General features: G+C 37.2%; 1 pseudogene; it reads left to right on the top strand.

The window, feature by feature from the left end:
- The first annotated feature begins 8,822 nt into the window (after window positions 1-8,822).
- On the top strand, window positions 8,823-9,659 carry LOC122810966 (annotated as a pseudogene).
- Window positions 9,660-14,449: the final 4,790 nt, after the last annotated feature.

Raw genomic sequence — 14,449 nt, 5'->3', positions numbered from 1 at the left:
ATGTAAGACAGCTTGCACTTACTCTACAAACTGAGTATGAATGCTGGCCATAATCCATCAAAGAAGTCCTATGTTCATTTTATAAATATTTGCTTGGTGAACAATTTATATGCTCATAGTACTTTATAATCTTTTTTCTTCTCTAAAGTAATTTACACTTGTTTGTTAAAACCATAACAATGCAAGATAGGTTATGTGTTTCATTCTTAGTTTACAAATGCTTAAAATGTACTCATGATTAAAAAACACAGATTAGTAGATGTTTATGCACTGACTAACACCACCATTCTTCTGTTAGTTTTAGTTATCAAATAATCTGGATGTGGTGAACTGTGGTTACTATATATAAAAATATTTAGTTTTACTGCCTGAGAATCGATGATATAAAAACTAAAATTATACAAATTTCATTCTAATTTAGTGTCAGATACTAGTTTTACTAATGTATGATTGTCTGTCTGTCTAATTATGTTTTATAAACACAGATAGAGATGCATATAGATGCATATACATATATCTGTAACAGACACACACACACACACACACACACACACATATATATATATATTGTGATATGTTGTATAATTATGTGAATGAGATGTAGAAATAATTATATGACTGCTGCAACCATATCTTATGCATCCGATTAACTAAACATTAAATACTGTATTTGTGATGTATAAGTATAGTTAATTTTATTGTTGTTAAATGTCAAATGTGACATATCAAACTCAAAATGTGTTAAAAGAGTTTGCAACCAAAGAATCAAGAGTAATAAACCCTCTTCCCAACTCATTTATCCAGGTTATTTTTAAAATAAAACAATATGATTTTGCTCAGAGTTACAGGCAACATATTCCATGACTTACCAGCCTGCATATGAAAAGTTAGTCTTATGAAATACAACATCAACCAACAAATTATTCCTGGGGATTCAATAAACTCCATGCAGGCTTAGTGCAATGCCTACATGAGTTTATGTGTTGGCATGATGAGCAGCTTTGCTAATTGCATATGCATGCCACGCATCACACATATGCAAGTACAAGCATGGTTTCATGGCCAGCAAAAGTGTTGCTAGCCAGGAAACCATGTAAAGCAACATGAACACCTGCAAACATGCAAACCCATTTACCTATGGGCACACTAGTTCTTTGGGATGGCGCGGAAAGCCACGATGGCTAGCAGAGTTTAATATATATAGTATGAAGTTCTAACACATTATAGGAAAGTGTAGTCAGTGCAGAGTAGTGTGCAGACCTACTTTAGGCATACTGAATAAAAGTTTTGGTAGTGATCAGCAAGAGTACATAGACTGCATTATAAATACTTATTCAGGGGAAGTGAGTATATTGAAAGAGGCCACACACATGAATTGTAGGAATGAACACAGGGGAAGAGGACAGGTGAAACATGATAATTTACAGTAGATGAAGATGTGTATGTATGCCATAAAGACAAGACAGTTGTAGCATAAACAGTAATTGCATATCTATGATACAGTAAATACTGCTGTTTATACCTCCTGTGTGGGTATAGTCAATCATCACACAGTTATTGTATATTATGTGACTGTCATACAAGGTGACATATCAATGGAGAAGATTTTTTGTGATATAAGCATCCTGACATGATCACTGTAAACAACATTTATCAAGGGTGGTATATACAATAGGGGTAGGTGCATATTGTGAAAATGTGCAAAAATATGTTGCCTGAATATGAATGCAATGTCAGCATAGGTCTCAACCAAGTGGGACACATAGCAACAGGCTCATGGGCAGCAATAGACTGAAGCAGGCACAATCATGGAAAATATCAGAACAATAGCACCATTAATCTGGGTCATTGACATTAAATACGTGATTGTGAGTTATTATACATGGTTCTGCAAGAATGCACTTGTACAACTGTCATGCTTTGTCAGTAATCTATAAGGAGGGATCAAGCACACCTTCCTCAAAAATTAACATCTTTCAGAGGTGTTAAGAGGGACACTTACACATGTAATTTAAATTATGAGCGATCCTGACTAGTTGACAGGTTTGCATGGTATATATATATATATATATATATATATATATATATATATATATATATATATATATATATATATATGTATAGATATGCCACAGTCCACATTTTCACATATGTAACCCATGCCATCAATGTTTTCAATCAGCTATCTATTTACTGTGTGCATCACAGGAACATATATCATTACATGCATCTTGTATCACACCTTGGAGGGGATTCTGCATTGTCAACTCCTAATGGTTATACATCCAAAACAATACTTAGTTATGGCTGACAAGATGTGTGGGAACTTATTGTGCTAAAAGGGATCCACTTGAGTAACTCATCTCTGGAAGATGTGCTGGGAGGTACATCCCAAAGGGAGCAACATACTCAATTATTGGTGTGATGAGGGCTGAGAACAATGGGACTATAATGCCCTATGATGTGGATGTCCTGCACATACTCAGGGTATGTGCTACATAGAAGGAAGTAGTCACCACTGTGGGCACATGCTAGTGGACATTCCACATACCATCTACCCGAGTACACAGGTCATATACCACTTGGTCTACTCATAGTGGTGTGCTGTCTATATTGTAATTAGCTTGTGTATTTGCTTTCATAAAATAACTAATCCCACCATAATTTTTGTTCATCTACTGTGTCTCTATGGCTCTGGCAAAAATCCCTTGTGAGTGTTATTACTGTTTGCATTATACCAATACAACTCTTGGATTCAATATATGTCCACAATTTGCAGTCCTCCACAAAGATGGTTAGACAAAGGATGTGTAAGTTAGTCTTGACTTCTGAGACTTAAATACTGAACAGTAAAGGGCCTAGTACAGAATCCTGAGGTATGGATCCAGTCACTGTACCTTAACAAAGGTGACTTCACACACTTCAACATTATCTGTCACGTATGATGAAGAGAGTCAGGAGTATGGGTCTATAACTCCATGCATCAGGTGATGGTCCCTCTGGTCAGATGTTGTTGTACACCCTTCTACGAGAATGTAGACTGTCTGGAGGCTGTATTGAAGTAGTGATCCAACTATGTCTGTTAGGTCAGGCTTTAAGGCACACTATAGGCAGCCTGTGATGTTGTCAGGGGCCATTGATTCTGTGTTACTAGCCGTAGAGAGCACACAGACAAGCTGCCCTCCTGAGAGTAAAAACTGAGTAATGTTTGCATGTATACTTTGGCTGATGGCCATTGGTGGCAGAGAGGTGAAATGAAAGACAAACTGTCAGCTCACAGATTGTCTATTTCCTCCAGTTGAGTATGTCTGGTGGCATCCACAAACAGCTCTGTTCTTTAGTTGTGTATTCCCCTTAACATTTCACATTTACTGAATCAAATTATTTGTGAAAATACTTCCAAATACAGCCTTGGTCATACATCACATTCCACACACTAGTACTATGCACACAGCTGTGCAACTGTACTGATGTCATGTACTTACAGCAATTGCACAACATACACTTATATGTGTTTCATGTGAAAGCTGTGTTTTAGCAGCCTGATGCCATATCAGGACATATTGCAGATCAGTTGTCTGTGACTCATGCAGAACATTTCCTGACACAAATGCAAATAGTCACACACTGGTGCTGCTGACCACCTCAATAACCCTTAGGAATAGCAACACAACTGCACATACAATGAATTCCACAAGGTTGCAATTGAATCAAAACATGTGATTGTTGTGTATATCAGATTATTACAATATGTGGATGAAACAAGACTTATGTGAACATTTAATCAGTATGAAATTATATTGATGTTTGTCACACAACATTTAATGATAGGAGGTATACAACATGTACACCTGTGCCATACTGCAAGCATCACTGTGTAGCAAGAACAGTGTAAAATGTTGATCTGCTCCACTACAACAACATGTCCTAATAAACCAACAATATACATAAAGTGTATCATACCATGTCAACAGTTCTCAGGAGGCACATTACTACAGCTGTTTTAGAAGGAGCATGTAATGAAATGGCAGCATTGGTCATCAATACATTAGCTCATATCATAGATTGTAATACCCTCTTGTAGCCATACTGTACATCCACGTTTCAACATAGCCCATGTCAATGACAACAGCATTGCCATGTCAAATGTTCACAGGGTCATGTGTATATTTGTTTGATTACATTACATACTGCCACTGTCGATATGGAACACGTGGACCACACCATGACAGAATTAGCAATTACACATGTAGTTGTCTGGAGATGGCTTGCAGAGGCTCATGGAAGGATGCTGCTTCATGATGTGTGTATGCATATTTGACATGAGGACATCCTCTGCTCCTCTGCAGGAAGGATGTCATATGATCATAGGACAAAAGAGAATGGTAGACGCATGGGGCTACATTAAATGTTCTCCTAAGTGGTAGTGAAATGAAAAATGATTCTAAAGATCATACAATGATATAATGTACCACCAACCACACACCCACACAGCAGTAGACTGGGCCTGATTTGAACATTACACCTGTGTAAGTATAGAAGATGAATGCCATGCAGTGTAATACCAGCACCATCACATATATCTAACTTTAACACTGTCAAGTTGCACTTTATGTTTTTTTTTTAATTTCTCCAAGTCTTTTGGGTTTCTAATATCATGATGGGAATGGACCCCATTCCTAAGTCAAAATATGATTAAAGTTAATGAAATTAGTATTGTTTCAATCTTTGATGTTAGTCAGAAATGCTCTTTGCAGCACCCACAGTGTACCAGTAATGACTCCTTCTGCAATTTATATGGAGTTACAGGTATTGGTAACATATCTAAGTACGATTGTAGATTTTTTTTTTATAAGACCCCATTGCTCCTACTACTATTGGAACTGTCTGGGTATTTTTCTTCCACACTGCCCTCATTTCTTCCTGCAAATAATGGTATTTTATGACTTTGTGTCTCTCTGTACTTAAGACACTGTAGTCTCTGGGTATAGCAATTTCAGTGATCAATGCTACTTTTGTATATCTGGTTTTCTCACATCTATTTTTTTGAACTGTTGGTAATGGCTGATCCCATGTGACAGATTTCATAATTTTCTATAATGCTTTGTGTCTCATGTTTCCAGTGTTTTTCAGCTATTTCAGTATTATAATGTTTGCACAGTCCGCAATGCAACAGTCTTGCCACATTATTGTGCCTTGCAGTATACAGCCCTTCTGCCATTAGCATATCACAAACAGCAGCAAGATGTGCAACTGTTTCCAAGCCCGTTTTACAAAACCTACATTTGTCTGTTTCTCTCACATGTTCAATGGATTTTGTATACCAGTGTGTACATAGTCCGCTATCTTGGGCCGCCAATATTAACCTTTCATCTTTTGGTTTAAATTCACCTGTCCTTAACCATTCCTGCATTAGATCCTGCTCAACATGAGGTTGTTCCTAGAGTTTTTTATACTTGTAATGGGTCTATATTATATGTTCGAAGTTTGAAAACTTTGAAGTTAAATAATCGAATTTAAATGTTCGAAGTTTCAAATATCAAACATATAATAAAAAAATAAAAAACCCAGAAAACAAACGGAACTTACCTGAGTAGTGTAGGCAGTGGGCAGGCCCCCATGCACCCCCCCCAAGATTTCCCTTATTGCACTGTAGTGCGGTCTTGGAGTTGGTATATTTAAAGAGCAGGGGATGTGGGGGGTGCTGGTGTCTTGCCCCCTGCCTACAACCGTTAGTTTTGGGGGGGGTTTAACATATATTTGAAGTTTTATAACTTTGAACATTTAAATTCGATATTTTAATTTTCAAAGTTATAAAACTTTGAACATATGATATAGACCCACTTGTAACTATATTTCTGCATTTTCTACATATCTTGCCTTCTCATTTGATCCTTCACCTTAAATTCCTTCTTTTGTTTTTTGGCACATTCAGTTGCTGCCTAATTTTTATCTAATTCTGGTTTGATTTCCATTCTTACTTGAAGCCAATATGCTTCTGCTAACCTAAGCAGGGAAGTTATCTTAGGCTTATTCTCCTCATGTTTCAAGACTTTCAAGTTTGGGTTTTGTGAGGTCAATAGATATGTATGTAGTCCCACGATTGCAGATCTATACATGTAATCAATTTCGAGGAGGCACATACTTCCTTCAGAACAGGGACTATATAGTCTTGGTATACACTGATTTTTATAAATCATCTGATGAGCATGAAACAATCTTCTTGTTTTCCCATCCAACCTATCCAACACCTTTTGGATGTAAGTTAGGACAAGAAGAGCAAATTGGTTTATAGCTTGGGTTTTGGTCCTAGATGTCAACACTGTTTTCAGGATTAATTTTAGTCTTCTAAAATATTCCTTACTAAGTTTTATTCGCATTTGTTCATGTTTTATTGTTGATCCTTCATCAATTCTTAAGTATTTATACACTCCCTCTTGCTCAAGTTCTTTTATATCACATTCTTGTCCCAAACTAATATTTTCCTGGTTTTACAGTTTTCCTGCTTTAAAGATGGCTTTCATACATTTATGAAGATCAAATGACATTCTTATATCATCTGAAAAAGTCTTGACCACTTGCAGTTGAAATTTCAGTTCCTCATCTGATGAGCTATACAGTTTTAAATTACACACAAAAAGAAGATGAAAAGTCTCTACACTTTGTTGTTTTCTGGGAGCCAAATTGTAACCATGACCTAATCTGTTAAGTAGACAGCCTAATGGGTTAGGGGCAAGACAAAAAGAACTGTGGTGACAGAGAGTCACCCTGGAATATCCCCCTTTGAATTTTTATCCCTGGAATAATAGTTTGCCCTTTATCATGGCTTAACTACAAAGTGGTTTGCCACTGTTTCATGGTTGCTGTAATGTAATCACTCAGTGTAGGCTGTACCTTATACATTTTTAAGTACTCTTTTATTCACAAATATGGGATACTGTCAAATGCTTTTTTGTAGTCTAACCATGCCATACTTAGATTCTTCCCCTTTTTACAAGTCTCTATTATGACTTTATTTAACAACAAATGATCCTTTGCTCCATATGAGTTTTTTTTTTGTTACCCATTTGTTCTATTGCAATGATTGAGTTTTCTTCTAAGTGACAATAAACTCTGTTGGCATCATTTCCACTGTATAGTTTATACACTGTTGGAAGGCAAGTTAGTAGTCTGTAGTTTTTAAGATAGCTTGCAGGTTCACTCAAGTAGGAGCATTGTTTTTCCTGTTGTTAACCAGGCTGGTGTCTGTTTGGTGTGTGCATATAAATGGTTCTTACTCCAGACGTTAGGTAGTGCATCTAGGCCTGGGGTTTTCCAGTTAGGGGCTTTTCTTAACATCGTTTCAATCTCTCTGGCCATTACTTCATCCCATTTCATATCCTGTACATTTGAACTTCTTATTCTTTCTTTTACTTCTTCAATCCATTTAGCATCTTTGTTATGTTCACAGGATATTCATAGATATTTATCCAAAATATATCTATTTCCTTCTTTTTAGTGGTGTTTCAATTCCTTTTGCCTTGTTTCCCAATTCTCTATAAAGCTTTTTGGGTCATCAATAAATTGCTTGTTTTATACTTTTCCTTTATATTTATCTGCATATATTCTATGTTTTTCTGCCTTTGCTATTTTTAGTTTATTATTTGTGATACTGCATGGTAGATCCTGATCTGTTCTGATACTGCACATTGTTTTATCACTTCTATCTTTCTGAGTATTTTTGTTGATCTGTTCCCTCTTCTATACTCTTCTAACAGTTACATTTTTTGTATTTGTTGCTTTTATAGTTTTCTCTATTTGATACTTCCATGATGGCATTTGATTTCTCTCCTTCCTTTCCCTTACTATCCTGTGTTTTTTGTGGTAAGACTTTATCTGTCATTAATTTAGCTGCACAGTAATATATCCTATTTCTGTTATATTGCATGAATCTCTATGAATAGTCCTAATTACTGCGTTCATTTGTTTTATCAAGCTTCTAGCTTATAGGGTTTCATTGACTTTCTGTAGTCTGCTTCTTTCATTGATCTTAATATGTCTGCCCAGCTCTATTATATCAAGAAACTCTTCTCTTAGATCACTTTTTTCTAAACTGAGGGCTCATTCTTTGTTCTCCATTTCCTGCAGTGATTCTATAGAAAGTTCCAGAGCATCTTCCTGTGTCACATTCTCTTCAGTTTCATCCTGTGTCATCTGTTGCTCTTTCATATGGGAACTTACTGGCCTATCACTCCACAACATTGACTGCATCAGAGTTGCCACAGTTTCCTGTTCCTTCCCTTGCTGTGCAACCCCAACTAAATGTTTGTACTGATTTCCTATAGAAGGCTCCAAAGTATATTCATATGAAAACTGATCAGATGTTTCCTGTTCCACTGGTTTCTCCTTGATTATCCTGCTGTGATGTTATCAGAGTTAGATTTTCTACACTAAAGCCTTCGCTTCACAGGTAATCCATTACTTCAGTTTCTACTTCTTTAACTTCTCTATTACTAATCCTCTTTTCTAGTTTTCCTCTGTTTTCTTATTTTTTGTATTGTAAAATTTTCTATAACTGGATTCCTTTGCCTGTGTTTCTATTCAAATATCTTTGGTGCTGCTTTTTTAGTATTGATTAGTTTTGCATTCTCCTTTGCATAAAAATTGCACCATATTAAATCTCTTTTTCTTTCCCATGTCCATATTTCTTCTTCAGATGTCACCTGCTCCTCTTGTTTCTCCTTACTTTGGGGACCCATTGTTCCATCATGCTGTGTTGTGTACAACAACCCAAGGAATACCGAGGGGAACAGCCCAACTTCCGGGCATAGGATTTCTGCAAACTGGAGTGGGATATTCCACCTAAACACGTGAAACAATGGAAGAGCTTACGGCTTTTGTTTCCAAATCCTTTGACCCAAAAAGCAAGGAATGCAGCAGCAACAGCAAGAAGGAATCGATAACATATCAGGAAGTTTTAGAAAGTGGTTTAGCTTGGGCCTGGGAGTTGGTCAGTTCAGAAGCAAGCCTGCAGGAGCTAGCTGAAGCTGCTAGTGGGGGCAACAGTCTCCACTGTCCTGTGCATCATATGTACAAGGAACAAGCTGGAGAAAGCGACAAGGAGAAACTGAAAGAGTTTGGCGGAAGCCTTGGAAGAACGACAGAAAGAATCTACGACTGCAAAGAAAAAATGGAAGATGTGAAGTCAGAAGACAAAGATGGCCAAACCAAGTTAAAGCAGAGGAGAAGTCGAACCAACTTCACGTTGGTGCCTTTATGAGAGAGGAGTTAAGTCAGAGGTTAGGACTGTCAGAGGCAAGAGTGCAGGTACAATTCATCCTATGTACATTTGCATCACGAAAAAGGATATCATTTCACTTTTTTATTAACATTCTCACCACCAGATTAATTTCGCATAGCGCCTCTCAACCTTCTGTCACTCAGCTGTGTGAGACTAGCTGATGTCAGAGTGTATCTAACCTGGAACTAGAAGTTCAGGACATAGTTCACCTAGTAAGCAGAAAATTAAGCGGAGTATTTTTATAATTTTATAACACTTGCAGTTAACAGTTTCATGGATTGCTATGAATTTCTGTTTAAAGTGATACAGGACAGCACGGAATGTTATTTCATTTTTAAGTTAAAATTACTCACTGATACTATTTCTTAATGTGCAACAGCTGAGTGGAATAGTCTCACACGTGCTTATTTTTGTTTTCTTTAGAGTGAAAAGTGCCACCATCGAGATAAATGCTTTACGCCAAATGTCCCCTTGCACCGACATGGGCTGCATACAATACATTAATTCTGCAGGAAGTAATTGCATTTTTTCAACTCTAATTAGAAAGAAATACATCAGCAAAATACACACCACACTTTCTTTCTTTTAGAACATTGCAAAGATCACAGATCCCCACCTAGTCTTCCTTACCTTTATGTACCCTCAAAAGGACCATACTTAGTACCTCATTACACCTCTCTCTCCAATGTGTCTACTACGCATTTGCATAATTTTATACAAAAAAAATGTATTGTTGACCTATTGAACTATAGCAATGTAAAATTATGTTACTTAGCCTCTTTTTAATGCAACTTTAACTTTATGCATGTAACCCAGCATATGTGAATCTTTTTGCTATAACTGCTATTATGCCAATATTGTTTAAAATTGTACATGTTTAAGAATGTACTACTGGAGCTTTTCTCCTCGGGTCTCCACTGAAAATAGGCCACAAGCCCAGTTGGACTAACCCGGTTAACAAATGTCAATAAATAAATAAATAAATATAGCCTGTGGTAGACTATCTACACTAAATCCTTCACTTTATAGGTATTCCTTAACTTCAACTTCTATTTTTTAACTTCTACTTTACTAATCTTCTGTTCTATGTTCCCTCTTTGTGATCTTATTTGCCATCTTCTTCTCAACAGACACTGCTGCAGTTATCAGCTATAAAGTGTTGTCTGAAGTTATAGAAGTCAGACTTGTACTGTGACACTTGTGTTAAGTACTATGCTCTATAAATGGTTAGATAGGGGTTCTACTCTCACTGAAGTCAACTGGTGTGTGTGTGTGTGTGTGTGTGTGTGTGTGTGTGTGTGTGTGTGTGTGTGTGTGTGTGTTTGTTCACTTGGTTGACATTTGAGAGCCCATGTTACAGCAGCATGTGGGACACTGCTACTACCATCCTCTTTTCACCAGACACTGCTGATGTTATCAGTTGTAAAGTGTTGTTAGACAGTATAAAAGCCACCCTTGTAGTGTGGCTTACTGTGTTCTGTAAATAGTTACATAGGGGCTCTATTCTCGCTCTTCCCAATTGCTGTGTTAGGTCATTTCGTTGACATTCAAGAGACCATTTTACACCAGTATGTGGGACACTGCTACTGCCTTCTTCTTCTTACCGGACACTGCTGATCGCATCAGTTATAAAGTGTTGTCAGACACTATAAAAGCCGGACTTGTGCTGTGGAGCTTGCACTAAGTACTATGCATTGTGAATAGGTAGGGGTTCTAGTTTCACTATGGTCAACTGTGTGTGCATTCACTATGGTGGCAATTTCATAATGATATGTTAGTTCACATCTATGTCAGACCCTCCTCTGAACATCTTGTAGCATACACTGATTATGTCATCCTGTATAACATGCACGCTGACAGTATTAGAGGCAAACCTGTGCTGTGGCAGTAACATTAACCTACACATATAGAGGTTCTAATCTGACAACAGGCAGCTTGTGTGTCTAAACATACAACTATCACTTTTGAGACAACTGTACACAGGGATGTGAGTCCACATCCATGTCCTACACTTCTCCCAGCATGTTATCCTCAGCATACAATGATGGTATCATACACCATAAAGTGCAACATGACAGTGTTACAGTCAGACATATGTGGTGTTCCTACTTTGACATTGCATAGCATTCATTTTCTATACCTACATATACGTAATCTTCAAATCAGGCCCAGTCTACTGCTGCTTGTGTGTGTGGTTGGTGGTACATTATGGTCATTGTATCATCTTTGGAGTCACTCTTCATTTCACTACCACTTGAGGAACCTTTCATGTAGGCCCATGCATCCACCATCCTACTTCTTCCTCTGGCCACATGACATCATTCCTTCAGAGGAGTGGAGGGTGTCCCCATGTCAAATATGTCAGTCAGTAAAATGGCACTCCATGCTCTCACCTTACCTTCCAGTCACCATTGATGTACCACAAGGATATATCCTTTGTCCTCTCCTCTTCTACATTTTCACTGACACTCTATATAACCACTCAACAGGCCACCCTAATATGATATGCAGATGATTACACTCTCATCTGCACATCTAACAACATGGTACACCGCAAAAAAAAATACTCAGGAAGTTTTAACAGCCACTGAAACATGACTTTGTATCTCACAACTTATGCTTAACCCAAAAAAGACCAAGCTACTCCTTTTTTCCCCAAATTCCTCTCGCATGAAAAAACAAAATTTAAAGTACCATCTCTTGATAATACAACCATTGAAGGCACTTCTCATAGTAAATTATTAGGGATGATAGTGGATGATAAGCCTATATTCAACCTACATATACAAAATTGCAGAAGAAAAACTCATAAAAAATGAGAGACGCTTTACAGAGCTAAACACTTTCTCATCAACACAACTAAAACTCCACTTGCCATTACTTTTCTCCTCCTCACACTTCTTTATGGTGCTTCCATCCTTACTAACCTTAGTCTTCACAAAAGTTAAAACTTGAACAATGTTATAACTAAGTTGCTAAATTTGCAGCAAATACCCCTTTCAGAACCCACCTAAAAAGCCTGTATTGGTCATAACTGCCTTGTCAACTAACATATACACCACTTCTTACCACCTATAAACTTATCCAGCATCCATCTGTCTGTCCAACACTAAAAAACATTTTATAAAACTATGTTCCCAGTTAGTCATAATCCAGTGACCAAAAACTCATCTGTCTACAAGCCTATCAAATCTGCTGGGCATTGTTTGTACTCATATAAGGTTGCTAAGGCCTGGAACTTCTTACCTGTATCCATCAGGTCACACCCTCCCTCCCTCCCTCCCGTCTTTCAAAACCCCTCTGAAAGACTTCCTAGATAAAATCTTTCTCTGTCATTGCTCAAAACCAGGATAAACTATATCACTAATTGTGAACATGTACGTTTTCTTTCCTTATACCTCCTTATTCTCTCTTCTTCACTTACTTCCTTATTCTATCAAATTATTTCCCTGACTTTCTTTCTAAATATACTGTAAGCCTGTTTTCCCTTACTTCATATGGCAATTCCTGCCCAATCAAGCAATAAATAAATAAATAAACCAGTATTCCTTGAGTCTTTTATCTTTCTTGGACAGTAGATTATTAGACAGATCTCCCCCATACAACCTACAATCTCTCTCCATTTACTCACAGCCTCCAAACTGCTCACAAAAAAGTGCATCCAGCTGAACACTCTTTCTACATACTAACACTTGGGAGTCTGTCAACTCACAGCTAAAAGTCATTCTCTTTTATCTAAAGTTTCATTCAGAATTAAAAACCTTCCAGTCCAGACAGGTATAATCTAAAGCTTTATAAATAAATTGAGGAATGAACCTAAATTACAAAGACACCTTTCAACAGGACAGCACTGCTTATTCATCTGACAATTCTGTGTCTGGTTGTCTCATCCTTATATTCCTACTCCTCCTTCACCTTAATTCTCTTTCTACTTATTTTTTCCATATCACAAATGGATTCCTCACTGCTAACTTCTGACTTACCTATTCCCCTTTGTCTTCTCCAGTTGCTTATTAAAGTATGGCAATTAATTGTACATAATGTAAATAGCAACTTAACTGTGAATTGTTGCCTTCTTGTGTGTGTTTACTTCATTTTGAAATAGCACTGTGACACTGCCAGCCCAGCTATCTGGAATTTTGTGGATAGTCGTGTGTCATTTGTGAATACTAATAGGATTCATATGCTTGTCTTACAAATGTAAGCGAATTGTATGTTATGTACTGAGCTTCAACAATGTAACCACACTGTACCCCACTGGAAAAGAACAGAAATGTATATAAATTATATACCTGTGCACATGTATGTTTAATAGTGGAAGCTGGAATGTAGAGAGTTAACTTGCAAAACTTAAAGAAAATAAGTTGAAAAGTAAAGTGTTTTATGACTGTGTTATCTATCAGTAAGCTGTGTGTTTGTATATAAATCAAATCTCAAAGTGTGTCTGTCAGCTACTTGTACAGGGACACGAATCACTGGTTGGATAGAGAGGCTGCTGAAGGTCTTGGCTTGACCCCTCAGCTGACATCTTAATCTTATGGTTGTGCCAGTCTTACTGGGGATCTGTAGAAAGAGGGAGAAATCAGCCTTAGACTGACTGTGATCTCTGTGTGCTCTTAAGGGAAACTGTATTTTACTGTGTGTGCACTTGTCATCCTCCCAATGTGTACATCCCTCACTGTTGCCAGTGGTGAGGATTGAGGCTCCTGGATTACTGGGACAGTGCAGGGGTGTCATAAGCACTATATATTCACAGATCATCTCTGTAAACCTACCTGACTACTTATTGATTCAGTATTTCTTTAATTTTGTAAACCTAGGCAGAACCTGCAAATGGTCCAAGTTGATCAATGTTTTTCTCTGGTTAATAAATGCATAAAATAAAATAAACCATTGTAGGAAAAGCAATTTAAATTTCTTTCTATAAGATGCTCCATTTCATGATGTTTAATTATTGCTTAAATACTCACAGTCATCACCTGCAAACGGAGGAAGCTAGGTATATGACTGGCACAAAAATTAGAACTAAGCACATTACAGAAGAGGGTCTGTATCTTTTAATCGAAATGCATATTCATCAAATACATATTCATCACACACTAATCAGCAAAATCCATTTCAGCTAACCCCGGGCTTTTTCCCAGTGTTAGGAAGCACTTGGCCATCACA

Source organism: Protopterus annectens, chromosome 9.part0, assembly GCF_019279795.1.
Source record: "Protopterus annectens isolate FY-2018-M chromosome 9.part0, PAN1.0, whole genome shotgun sequence".
Taxonomy (NCBI): domain Eukaryota; kingdom Metazoa; phylum Chordata; order Ceratodontiformes; family Protopteridae; genus Protopterus; species Protopterus annectens.
The sequence above is the reverse complement of the archived record's forward strand: the minus strand, read 5'-3'. Positions and strand labels throughout refer to the sequence as shown.